The sequence below is a fragment of the Zootoca vivipara genome, chromosome 2 (assembly GCF_965207765.1).
Source record: "Zootoca vivipara chromosome 2, rZooViv2.hap1.1, whole genome shotgun sequence".
Taxonomy (NCBI): Eukaryota; Metazoa; Chordata; class Lepidosauria; order Squamata; family Lacertidae; genus Zootoca; species Zootoca vivipara.
In genome coordinates this window covers 75,670,087-75,681,982 of record NC_142584.1, presented here as the reverse complement: position 1 = coordinate 75,681,982, position 11,896 = coordinate 75,670,087, and the positions used below count along the sequence as shown (strand labels likewise).

The following is an 11,896-nucleotide window of genomic DNA, read 5'->3' as shown; positions in this document are numbered from 1 at the left end:
ATTAAGAGACTTGCAGCGTCCTTTATCTGCAACTTCATTCCTGCTGGTCTGGTAAAATAAACCCATTTCTAGCTTGCCTTTTAAGGTGTATACATTCCAAGGTGGTTTACATAAAATCAATGAAATACCATATGAAAATTCCAAGATTTAAAAGAGAAGTAAAGAAAAATAACCACATTAAAAGTATAGCAACAAATCAAAATGTGTGCAAGTTCCAATACTCAGCATACATGGATTGCTCTCCTGCTGGAACTCTCTTTTCTCTCTTCCACCAGCAAATCCTAAAGTCTAGAGCTATTTCCTCTTCTACTGATCCTGATCTCTTTCTCTCTAGGCCTAGATGTAAAATGGAGGTTGTCAATGCTTTTGTTTTTCCCAGTGCCTTCACGTTGGTGCCCTCAGCAGCAGCATGCTGTCAAGGCCACAATTCCTGGCACTCGGGGACTTGGGATCCAGTTACATTTGCTGGTGTCATGCAGCCTCTGCAAGCCACTGTATTACATTGACAATCTAAAAATAAAAGAGTGGGAAAAGCACAAATTCCAAGAAAGCCAGCTTTTAAAATTGAGGGGGGCGAGTAGGGAGGAAAGAATTGCAGGAGGGATTGTGAAAGACATGCAGCAGCTCCAGAGAGAAAATCTGAATACCTTGGATGGTATTTAAATTGAGGCTGTGGCTTTACTGCCTTTTTAGTTTGTACCAGCCATGTGATCTGCCTGAGCTTCTCCAACTAATCTGCATGGGGAGCTGGGAAAGGCAAATTGAGCTGTCAGTTTTGGGCCCTTCCTCCCATCCTCCTGCTTAGAGTCAACATCAGCTGCACCTTGTTTTCAAATCTGCCTATTCTCTTGAGCTAGTTTGTTAGATTTCAAAGCAAGTGAGATGCCGTCTTAAGAACCTGTTCCTATTAGTTCTCCATCAAGAGAAAATAGGCTCTCAAGACTGCTGTTGGTAAGTCTCAGTAGAGCAGTGATTTGTATAGTTTTGGGTTTTCTTTTCTGGGGTTGTGAAAAGCAAAATGTAAATTTTGTCTAGAAACACTACATGTCAGGGGTTATTGCTGTGGATAATTAGCTCTGAATTAAACAAGTCTGAAAACTATGTAGCAATGTTTGTGCAACACATTATGTGACCATTGTGCAATGTATTAGGTTTTAGTCTCTTTGGGGGTGGAGGGAAATCAGTATATTTAATTTTGGTGGAATGCACATTTTCACCCAGTGTGATCCTTATGCTATCATAACTACCAGGATTTGGGTGCGTTATTTATTTGAGCCATTTCTTTTCTCACCGTCCTGCTCCCCTAACCAGGGCTTCAATCAACTTCTTCTGAGAGGCTCAACTGCTGAGTTGTTCCTCTGGAGGAGGAATCTTTTTCATGCATGATAATTAGATTGGCTTTTACATTTCATGCATCGCTAATAATTAGAGCATAACATTTACATTTGCAGGAATGTACATGAAGAAGGAAGGGAAAGCTTTCTTCAGCTTTTTATAGCTTTGTTCTTACAACTTACTATGTCAAACATTATAGGTCACCAGTGTCACTTGAGATCACTTGATGCAAACCAATTGTCTTTTATCAACAGAATTGAATTTGAACTTATGTGATTAGCCCTGGCATTTATGAAGTTTGTCTGACCATGTGCAGAGCTCATTCTTTTCATCAGCAGAGACCTTTTCTATGCAAAGTGTGTGCTCTACCACTAAGCTATGGCTCTCCCCATAATGCAGGCAGTTCATAATGGAGATTAAAAAGTCTGGTGAATACTCTGGAATCTTCGCAGCCATCTGTCCTCAGAGTGATTTTCTCCCAACTAGTCTAGCATCAGAACTGAAATCTCTTTGGGGGAGCCTTTCTGCAGAGTGATAGATAAGCCATAGGTGGCAATAACGTGTGTGTGGATAACACATGGATCTGCCACCATTACATTTAGTATGGACCTCCATGTAAAGCAGCCTTTACATGTTCAGTTCTCATTGCAGAAGGCTCCTCCTCGATAAACCATCACGATCGTTATTGTTGTTGCTTTATATTGGCTGGAAATCGTAATCCTGAAATCAGTACTCCAGGTTATTTCTCCATCATTATGGTTTGTGTAGCATGGGAGCGAGGGTATCGATTTTTCACCTGAGTGCATATATCTTGTGCATGGGATTGACACAGGCATGTTAACAGGGTGGTGGAGTTAGATTAATTTCTTACCTTGATTGCATTGCTAGCATAGCAATGTAAGTAGGTCTGTGCTAGTATGAAACACCCTGGGCACCTCTCATATTATAAGCAATTCATTCCACTGTTTATACTGGAGCCAGGCACATGTACAGTCTTTGGTAGCCTAAATTAAGACCCACTTCACAAAGGTAAAAATTGCATTAATTGCCTCTCCCACTTTTGCCCTTGTTCCCACCCACTACTGGCCCTTGGAAAGTTGCCCAGATATTAAAGTTGTCCTCAGGCTGGAAAATGTTCCCCAACCTTGCTTTAGAGGATTTCCCTAATTTATGAAATAGAAATGTATCAATGGGTATTATGCATGATAGTTAAATGAAACCTCCACTTTCAGAGATAGTTTATATCTAAGATCCAGATGCAAGGGATTTGTCAAAAGCACCTGCTGGATTCTGTTGAAAGGTAATAGAAAAAGCAAAAAGCAAAGGTAAAGTAGGATTCTGTTGAAAATGCAATGCTGGACTACATGGATCTTTGTTTTGATGGTCTCAAGATGATAAACGAAAATTAATTTCAGTGAAGGTTAGTTGTCAGTAAATTAACTGTTCATCTAGGTAGGTGCCAAGGGATGTGAATCACACCCTAGCGCAGGCCTACCCAGCATGTTGACCTCCAGATGTTGTCAGACTCCAACTTCCATCAGCCCCAGCCAGCATAACCAGTGATTCGGGCTGATGGGAGCTGGAGTCCAGCAGCGTCTAGAGTGCCCCAAGTTGACTATCCTGTACTTGGACTATAATCCTAACCATATTCACTGAATGTCCACTGACATCAGCAGGCTGATGAGCCCAGTCTGGCCCAGCACACGTCCCACTTAGGCTTGTGAGGCAGTTTTCCTCAAACCATGCCCACCTGACACCATAGAGATAAAACTGGATTTGCTGCACATGGGCTGGTGAGAGGTGACTTCAAGCCTTCATCTGATGTCAAAATGATGTGAGGTGACTGACAGGTGGATTGTCAAAGTTGGCCCTCAGGGGTGGGAACAGATACGGATATAGCCCACTGAGCAAAAAAAAAAAGTTCCCCAGTCTTGGTGGAGGAGATAACTCAGGCTCAGGCTCTGCATGGAAACTAAATTACATTAAGTTGCCCGGTATGTAATTTCTCATCTTATGTTTACTGTTCATTGAGCCCAATAAGTCATTATTGAAGTACTGCATTAAAATCCATCAAGTACCTCTTAAGCCTCTACAGCTACATTTTAAAATTGATGAGATCTTTTCTTGCAGCCATTCCAGGAGCTTAAGTGGTTAGAGAAATACTGATTTACAGTGTCAGTACATTAATGGGCAGGCAACCTTATATGTCTGTATTCTCTTATGACCTGAATAGCCTTGTTTAACCTAAATCTGAAGCCTAGTTACAGCCCTCCGGTAGTCATTTTAGGTGATGTCAACTCCCCAATCTAGTCCACAGTGGTAGGTTAGGAATTCTTTGGGTGTATCGGCCACTTCATCTAGCTTTGGACATGTGAGAGGAAAAATTACAGGTTAGTTAAGGTATTCAAAAAGGAAAGAAATGCAGCATAATTGGATCAGGTCATTATGATCAGTCGCACTGAAACCAGCTGAACAGCATTCTGGGAAGTTTGGCTCTGTTGCAAATTCCAGGAGAAGAAACAGGAGGGGCAGTGAGAGCTGTAAACGTGTTCTGCGCAGAGCTTTGGTTTTGAAATGAAAGAAACATTTTTTAAAGATTTGACTGAGGCAGCAGATGTTTAGTTGCTACTGCATCTGGGGAAAGCAAAACACAGTTTAGCCTTTTCTCGCTTGAGTCAGCATAATAAATCCAAGTTGCATTGGAAAAAAACAGCTACAAAGTTGGTACATTTAAGAGGAATGGTACGTTTAGAGGTGGATCTAGAGTACTGTACTTGTAGTGGCAAGGTATTTGCAGCCACTACAGGTTTTATGGAATGTGAGTGTGGTTTTTCTGAGCTGTGGTACGTGCAGGTCTGTCTCACTGTCTTGTCTCCTCCTTACGTGGCAGATTGTCTCCTTTGTGCAGTTAATTAGTACTGCAGTGGAAACAAAACATTATGGCTAACCTATATTCCAGGTTTTTAACATTATGTATTGTCCAGGTAGCTTGCAATAAACACTTTAAAAACAACAGCAACACTGCCCAACAGTATAACAAGGCACAAACCAACATTACAAATAAGTTTTAAAAATCGCTAAAAGAGTGAGACACAATTTTGCTTGCATACCAAATGTGTGTGGTCTGGCATGAAGACAAAGTGATGGGAAAAGCTTCACTAGTTGAATGTCTGTGGCTGTTTATGCACTCCTGTGTGCCCCACCACTGGCTTGTGAAGCAGTATATACATGACTTGACCACAATCTATATCTGTCTTTTATATGTCCTGTTGTTTCTTATGAAATACTGTGTTTTCATGCATTTTCCCCAAACCAGCTTCAATCAAAATTTTAAATAAAAAACAACCAAGCTGCATTGTAAGCTAGTAATGTGTGCACAGCCTCTGTCTTAGGCTGTTGTTAAAACCATACGAGAAGGTACAAAAAGAAGTCAGTGACCCTGTTTTAAAGGTTTAAGGCTGCATACAATCCTATAGCCACTGAACCTGGGTGCTGGCCTCCTTGAGCTCCGTGGGACCTACTTACATGTAAACAACCACAGGATTATGCTTAAATGAAATTTAAAAACTCTGCCCATCACTTACTGTGCAAATTAGGTGCAATCATTAGCATATCTAATTTTAGAATTGGAAGGTATCCCACCATCGTTCAAGTTCTCAGCCTTATTCTTAAGGCAAGACTCTTTGCACTTCGTAAACTTTTGAGGCACAGGTATAGACTTTTGCAAGTACTGTAAGTTAAATAAGTACCCCCCTCAAATCAAATATACCAGCATTCTCAACAGCCTCCTACTTCACACAGTCAAGAGGAGAAGTGTTATATCATCTGCTAATGTCTGTAGTAAGGGACGCAGGCGGCACTGTGGGTTAAACCACAGAGCCTAGGGCTTGCCGATCAGAAGGTCGACAGTTCGAATCCCCGTGATGGAGTGAGCTCCCGTTGCTCGGTCCCAGCTCCTGCCCACCTAGCAGTTCGAAAGCACGTCAAAGTGCAAGTAGATAAATAGGTACTGCTCTGGCTGGAAGGTAAACGGCATTCCCGTGCACTGCTCTGGTTTGCCAGAAGCGGCTTAGTCATGCTGGCCACATGACCTGGAAGCTGTACGCCGGCTCCCTCGGCCAATAAAGCGAGATGAGCGCCGCAACCCCAGAGTCATCCGCGACTGGACCTAATGGTTTCTTTACCTTTAATGTCTGTAGTAGATCAAGTCACAATGGCAGTTGCACAACTGGCAACCCTACCACAGCCCCAGTTTTTGCACCATCCCACCTCACCCTGCCCCATATTGCTGATTTCATGTTCCCTTCAATTGTACCTTGTTAATTGCTCATTGCTCTGTGGGTGTAAGGGTAGTGCAATCATGATTATAAATAAATAGGTGACTGCATTCTAGCACTAGGAGCAGGGAGCATGTAGTAGCATAAACTTCTGCTTTTGAAAAGATTCATGAAGTCAGTTGCTGGATCTGAACAAAGCATCCTTGATGGTGATTGTCAAGGGAACTATCTCTCAATTCCCCACCATTGGGTACACAGCTATATGTTCAGTTATTCAACAAAATCCTTTTCTTATTTTTTTTGTACAGACCCAGTAAGGGCTAAACCACTCCTAAATGTGTCTCAATTTCCAGAAGGACAACTGTGTTAGTGTTGCAGCAAAAACAACAAAAAGAGTCTTGTAGCACCTTGTAGCAAATGTAAACATGTTTTCACGAAACGTATAATTTGGGCCGGAGAAAGAGGAGGAAAGGGAATGCAGTAAGGAGAGGCCTTGTTTGCATGGCACATTAAACTACTGTATAGTTAAAAACAAGCAATGGTTTGGTGTGAATGTGTAACATTCTGATGCATGTTCCTGAAAAGTTCTCCCGGTGCTCCCCCCCCCCCAGCTTTTACTGCTGCTGCACTACCAGGGAGCAAGCCAGAGTCTGACTTGTCATGTTGACAACCAAACCTGTGCTTGTGGTTTATTTCTCTCTAAACAAACCTTGAGTAATAAGCTAAGAACAAACCTTGGTTATTGCTCAAGGTCTTTTGGGGGAGAGAAACAAACCACATGCCTAGGTTTGGAAATCAAGTCAAGCCATGCTTGTTTCTTGGGCAGAAGCAGGGGAGGGAGCAGAGTGAGAACTTTTCAGCAGCATGCAGAAGCAGGCTGTATGTTCACACGAAACCATGTTTTTACCTGTGGTTTAATGTGCCATGTGAATAAGGCCTTTGCTTATTCCACTCACTTTCCTCTGCTTTCTCAGGTCCAGGTTATGTGTTGCATACAAACATGTTTACATTTGTCTGTCTTCTGTTAATCTACCAATGGTTTAGTGTGCTGATTCAACTGGGTCAGAGTTGGGTCAAGAAAGGGCAAGGGTCAAACTAGAAGAGAGGGTGAGAGCTCTGTGATGTGGTCTTCTGCACATCACAAATAGTTGGGGGTGGGTGGAATATTGGGTATTGTCCTCTGTTCCCTTTCACCAATCTAAATCCATTTCCTTCCTATCCTGAAGATACTGTTTCCCCTGTAGAGCAGGTAGCACCTTCAGGGACCAATAATGGAAAGGCCTTCACATGGCATCAGAACCAAGACCCAGTTTGGGCTTTGTTTTTTCAATGCAGGAAATCCAGTCACGGATCTCCTGCCTTGGACCCTGCTGCCGATTTTAACCCTTCTTCCAAACATTGCATAAAGAGATGAGATGATAATGGTCAAAGAAAAGGCTTTGCAGAAGAAGTAGGTTTTAAAACAAGGAGAAGAAGCTAAGTTCCTGTGACTGCCTAGGGAGAAGCATGGCAGAAGGTGTGAATAAGCCAGCCAGTGGAGGAGAAATCAGAAAAGGGCTGACACAGAGAGATGAGTAGGAGCAAACTATAGAAAAATAGGAGGAAAGCTTTTATACAGTACTAAAGGTAAAGCCATGTGATGATGACAGATGTGGGCCTGCCCCTATCACATGTAACGAAGGGTGTGGTAGAGTGTGATTTAAACCAGAAAAGGTGTGTGTGTTTTGCTGAACCTCCTCCCACCCCCCTCCATGCAGTCTATTCCCCTTCTGTAAGCTTTCTCAAAGCTGGGCTCCGGAGGTGAGCCTGGTTGAAAGAAAAACAAGGAATGGTTAGTACTTCCCATAACCTGTGCAGTCCTTTTGCACTTTAAATGGACAGGTGTGTGGCCACCTGTCATGGATGCTTTAGTTGAGATTCCTGCATTGCAGGGGTTGGACTAGATGTCCCTCCAGTCCCTGCTATCTCTACAGTACTATGATTCTATGAAATCACTCTTCACTCTTTCCTGCTTTGTGTGTGAATGGAGCAGAACCATATTTGAGTTCATGGACCTACTGCTGTCCTGTGTGCTCAGGTGCACTTTTATCAAAGACCCAAGCAACATTCACACCATACATTTAAAACACTATGATTTAAAACACCATACATTTAAAACACTACTTTAAACAGTCATAGTAAGAGCCGTTTGACAGTGGAACAGACTCCCAAGAGAGGGGATGGACTATCCTTCCTAGCAGAGGTTGGATGGCCATCTGGCATGTATGATATAGCTGAGATTCCAGCAGTAAAGGGAGTTGGACTAGGTCAGGGATGTCCAACTCCCAATAGGCTGCGATCTACTCACAGTATAAAAAAATGGCAGTGATCTACCCATTGTTGTTGGATGGACCAAAGTTATTGGCCTTTTTTAGGAAGCCAGAGTTGTTGAGCTTTTTTTTTTTGGAAAGGCAAAGTTGAGGGACCAGAGATCTACCAGGAATACCCAGCGATCTACCTGTTGGACATGCCTGGACTAGATGACTGTCTTTGAGGTTTTTCTCTTCTTCATTTGTTTTTGCCGGTATAAAACTTGCAATGCTTGAGGGTAATGGCAAACAAGACAATTATTTTTAGACACAATGTGAAATGTGCTCATTGAGCGAATGGCAATTCTGTTATCATTTATCTCCTTCAGAAATAGTGATTAGTCATATACAGACTGCAGGTATCAAAATTTGTTTACACTTGAAGGGGACGACAGAGGATGAGATGGTTGGACAGTGTTCTCGAAGCCACGAACATGAGTTTGACCAAACTGCGGGAGGCAGTGTAAGACAGGAGTGCCTGGTGTGCTCTGGTCCATGGGGTCACGAAGAGTCGGACACGACTGAACGACTAAACAACAACATGCATTTAATGTAAAGTTAGAGGTCATTATATCTGGGGAGAACCCCTCCTTCAATTACTGTCCCTTTGCCTCCACATGCATATTATTGATGCATCTTTACTCACAAGTAAGTCCCACAGAATTCAAATAAATGTGTGTAGGATTAGAAGCCTAATCTGATCAGCAAACATTTTGTTTGTTTGCTTTTAGCAAATCAATATCCGTTCAGAAAGAAATATTTTGCCTGCACAAAAACCCTTGGAAATGAATTATTGTCCATTGGTTATAGCTTCTTGCCACTCCTGCTTTCTTAGAGATGGGAAGAAATGCAAGAACCTGCTGGATCAAGCCAAAGGCTTATCTAGTCCAGCATCCTGTTCTTGGAGTGGCTGTGGGAAGCAGTTTCCTTTACGCTAAAGTTGCTCCATCACCTTGGTCACTTGCATTGCCCTTGCCTGAACTCTGCAATAGCCTTTTTGAGGTGAGGTGACTAAAACTGTACACAGAACTCCCAGGTTCTCTTGCATCACAGAGTTATGTAACGGTATTGTGATATCAACAGTTTTATATTAAATCCCTTTGCTAATCATCCCTTGCATGGAATTTGTCTTTTTCACACTGGGTCAACATCTTCACTGAGCTATTCACTATGATGTTAACTGCAGCCCTGCAGCCCATATGCACAATTACCTGAGAATAAGCCTCATTCATGGATCAATGCCTTGTCGTGGCGAAGGGGCTTGAATAACTCAGAGAAGCTATGAGCTATGCCATGCAGGGCCACCCAAGATGGACAGGTCATAGTGGAGAGTTTTGACTAAACGTGATCCACCTGGAGAAGGAACTGGCAAGCCACTCCAGTATCCCTGCCAAGAAAACTCCATGGACAAAGACAACAGGCATATAAAAGTTATGACGCTGGAAGATGAGCCCCTCAGGTCGGAAGGCGTCCAACATGCTACTGAGGAAGAGCGGAGGACAAGTACAAGTAGATTCAGAGCTGATGAAGCGGCTGGGCCAAAGCCGAAAGGACGCTCAGTTGCGGATATGCCTGGAAGCGAAAGGAAAGTCCGATGCTGTAAAGAAAAATATTGCATAGGAACCTGGAATGTAAGAACCATGAGTGGAGGTAAGCTGGATGTGGTCAAAAATGAGATGACAAGAATAAATATCGACATCCTGGGCATCAGTGAACTAAAATGGAAGGGAATGGGTGAATTCAGTTCGGATGACTATCATATCTACTACTGTGGGCAAGAATCCTGTAGCAGAAATGGAGTGGCCCTCATAGTCAACAAAAGAGTGGCAAAAGCTGTAATGGGATGCAATCTCAAAAATGACAGAATGATCTCGATACAAATCCAAGGCAGACCTTTTAACATCACAGTAATCCAAGTTTATGCACCAACTACCGGTGCTGAAGAAAGTGAAATTGACCAATTCTATGAAGACCTACAACACCTTCTAGAAATGACACCAAAGAAGGATGTTCTTCTCATTACAGGGGACTGGAATGCTAAAGTAGGGAATCAAGAGATAAAAGGAACAACTGGCAAGTTTGGCCTTGGAGTTCAAAATGAAGCAGGGCAAAGGCTAATAGAGTTCTGTCAAGAGAACAAGCTGGTCATCACAAACACTCTATTCCAACAACACAAGAGACGACTCTACACATGGATATCACCAAATGGACAGCATCGAAATCAGATTGATTATATTCTCTGCAGCCAAAGATGGAGAAGCTCTATACAGTCAGCAAAAACAAGACCTGGAGCTGACTGTAACTCAGATCATCAGCTTCTTATAGCAAAATTCCAGCTTAAACTGAAGAAAGTAGGAAAAACCACTGGGCCAGTAAGATACAATCTGAATCAAATCCCTTATGAATACACAGTGGAAGTGAGGAACAGGTTTAAGGATTTAGATTTGGTGGACAGAGTGCCTGAAGAACTATGGATGGAGGCTCGTAACATTATACAGGAGGCAGCAATGAAAACCATCCCAAGGAAAAGGAAATGCAAGAAAGCAAAATGGCTGTCCAACGAGGCCTTACAAATAGCGGAGGAGAGGAGGCAAGCAAAATGCAAGGGAGATAGGGAAAGATACAGGAAACTGAATGCAGATTTCCAAAAAACAGCAAGGAGAGACAAGAGGGTCTTCTTAAATGAGCAATGCAAAGAAATAGAGGAAAACAATAGAATGGGGAAAACCAGAGATCTGTTCAAGAAAATTGGAGATATGAAAGGAACATTTCGTACAAAGATTACCATAATCAAGGACAAAAGTGGTAAGGACCTAACAGAAGCAGAAGACATCAAGAAGAGGTGGCAAGAATACACAGAGGAATTATACCAGAAAGATATGGAGGTCTCGTACACCTCAGGTAGTGTGGTTGCTGACCTTGAGCCAGACATCTTGGAGAGTGAAGTCAAATGGGCCTTAGAAAGCATTGCTAATAACAAGGCCAGTGGAAGTGATGATATTCCAGCTGAACTGTTTAAAATTTTAAAAGATGATGCTGTTAAGGTGCTACACCCAATATGCCAGCAAGTTTGGAAAACTCAGCAATGGCCAGAGGATTGGAGAAGATCAGTCTACATCCCAATTCCAAAGAAGGGCAGTGCCAAAGAATGCTGCAACTACCGCACAATTGCGCTCATTTCACACGCTAGCAAGGTTATGCTTAAAATTCTACAAGGCAGGCTTAGGCAGTATGTGGACCGAGAACTCCCAGAAGTGCAAGCTGGATTTCGAAAGGGCAGAGGAACCAGAGACCAAATAGCAAACATGCGCTGGATTATGGAGAAAGCTAGAGAGTTCCAGAAAAACGTCTACTTCTGCTTCATTGACTATGCAAAAGCCTTTGACTGTGTCGACCACAGCAAACTATGGCAAGTTCTTAAAGAAATGGGAGTGCCTGATCACCTCATCTGTCTCCTGAGAAATCTCTATGTGGGACAAGAAGCTACAGTTAGAACTGGATATGGAACAACTGATTGGTTCAAAATTGGGAAAGGAGTACGACAAGGTTGTATATTGTCTCCCTGCTTATTTAACTTATATGCAGAATTCGAGGGGTTCCGGTTTCCGCCTGCAGGAATGGCGGACCTGTTTTCCATCTCTCTGACCTTTGTAAGGAATTTGGCGGTTGCTAGGGGAGTAAATGGCAACCCCCTACCCTCTCCGGGGGTTACGGAGAGGGGCCGCTGGCCCGCGATGCCCCCAGACCCACTCCGACTGTTTTTGGAGTGGGGGGAGCTTGGGCTGAGCACTTACAAGGGCCAGGACTCCCGGACGCTAATCTGCATGGCGGGGATTTCCATGGTTAAAGAAGATAATTAGGCTTAAATCTATGGACATACTTCAGAAGGAGGGAAAGAAGCGCTGTTTACTGCTGAGAAATTTATGCTGCCGAGTG

At 43.0% G+C, this 11,896-nt stretch overlaps 1 protein-coding gene across 7 annotated transcripts in view; it reads left to right on the top strand.

Annotated features, from left to right (window-relative positions):
- The first annotated feature begins 526 nt into the window (after positions 1-526).
- Positions 527-11,896, top strand: part of RAF1 (Raf-1 proto-oncogene, serine/threonine kinase) — a 75,853-nt gene continuing 64,483 nt past the window's right edge. For 2 of the 7 annotated variants that reach the window (XM_035106246.3, XM_035106241.3), the window contains exon 1: positions 826-951. The gene's annotated coding sequence lies outside the window, so the exon portion shown is untranslated. Of the gene's footprint in view, positions 952-11,896 lie in introns of all 7 variants that reach the window. The other 5 variants (XM_088663241.1, XM_088663236.1, XM_088663230.1 and 2 more) reach the window with 5 other exon arrangements.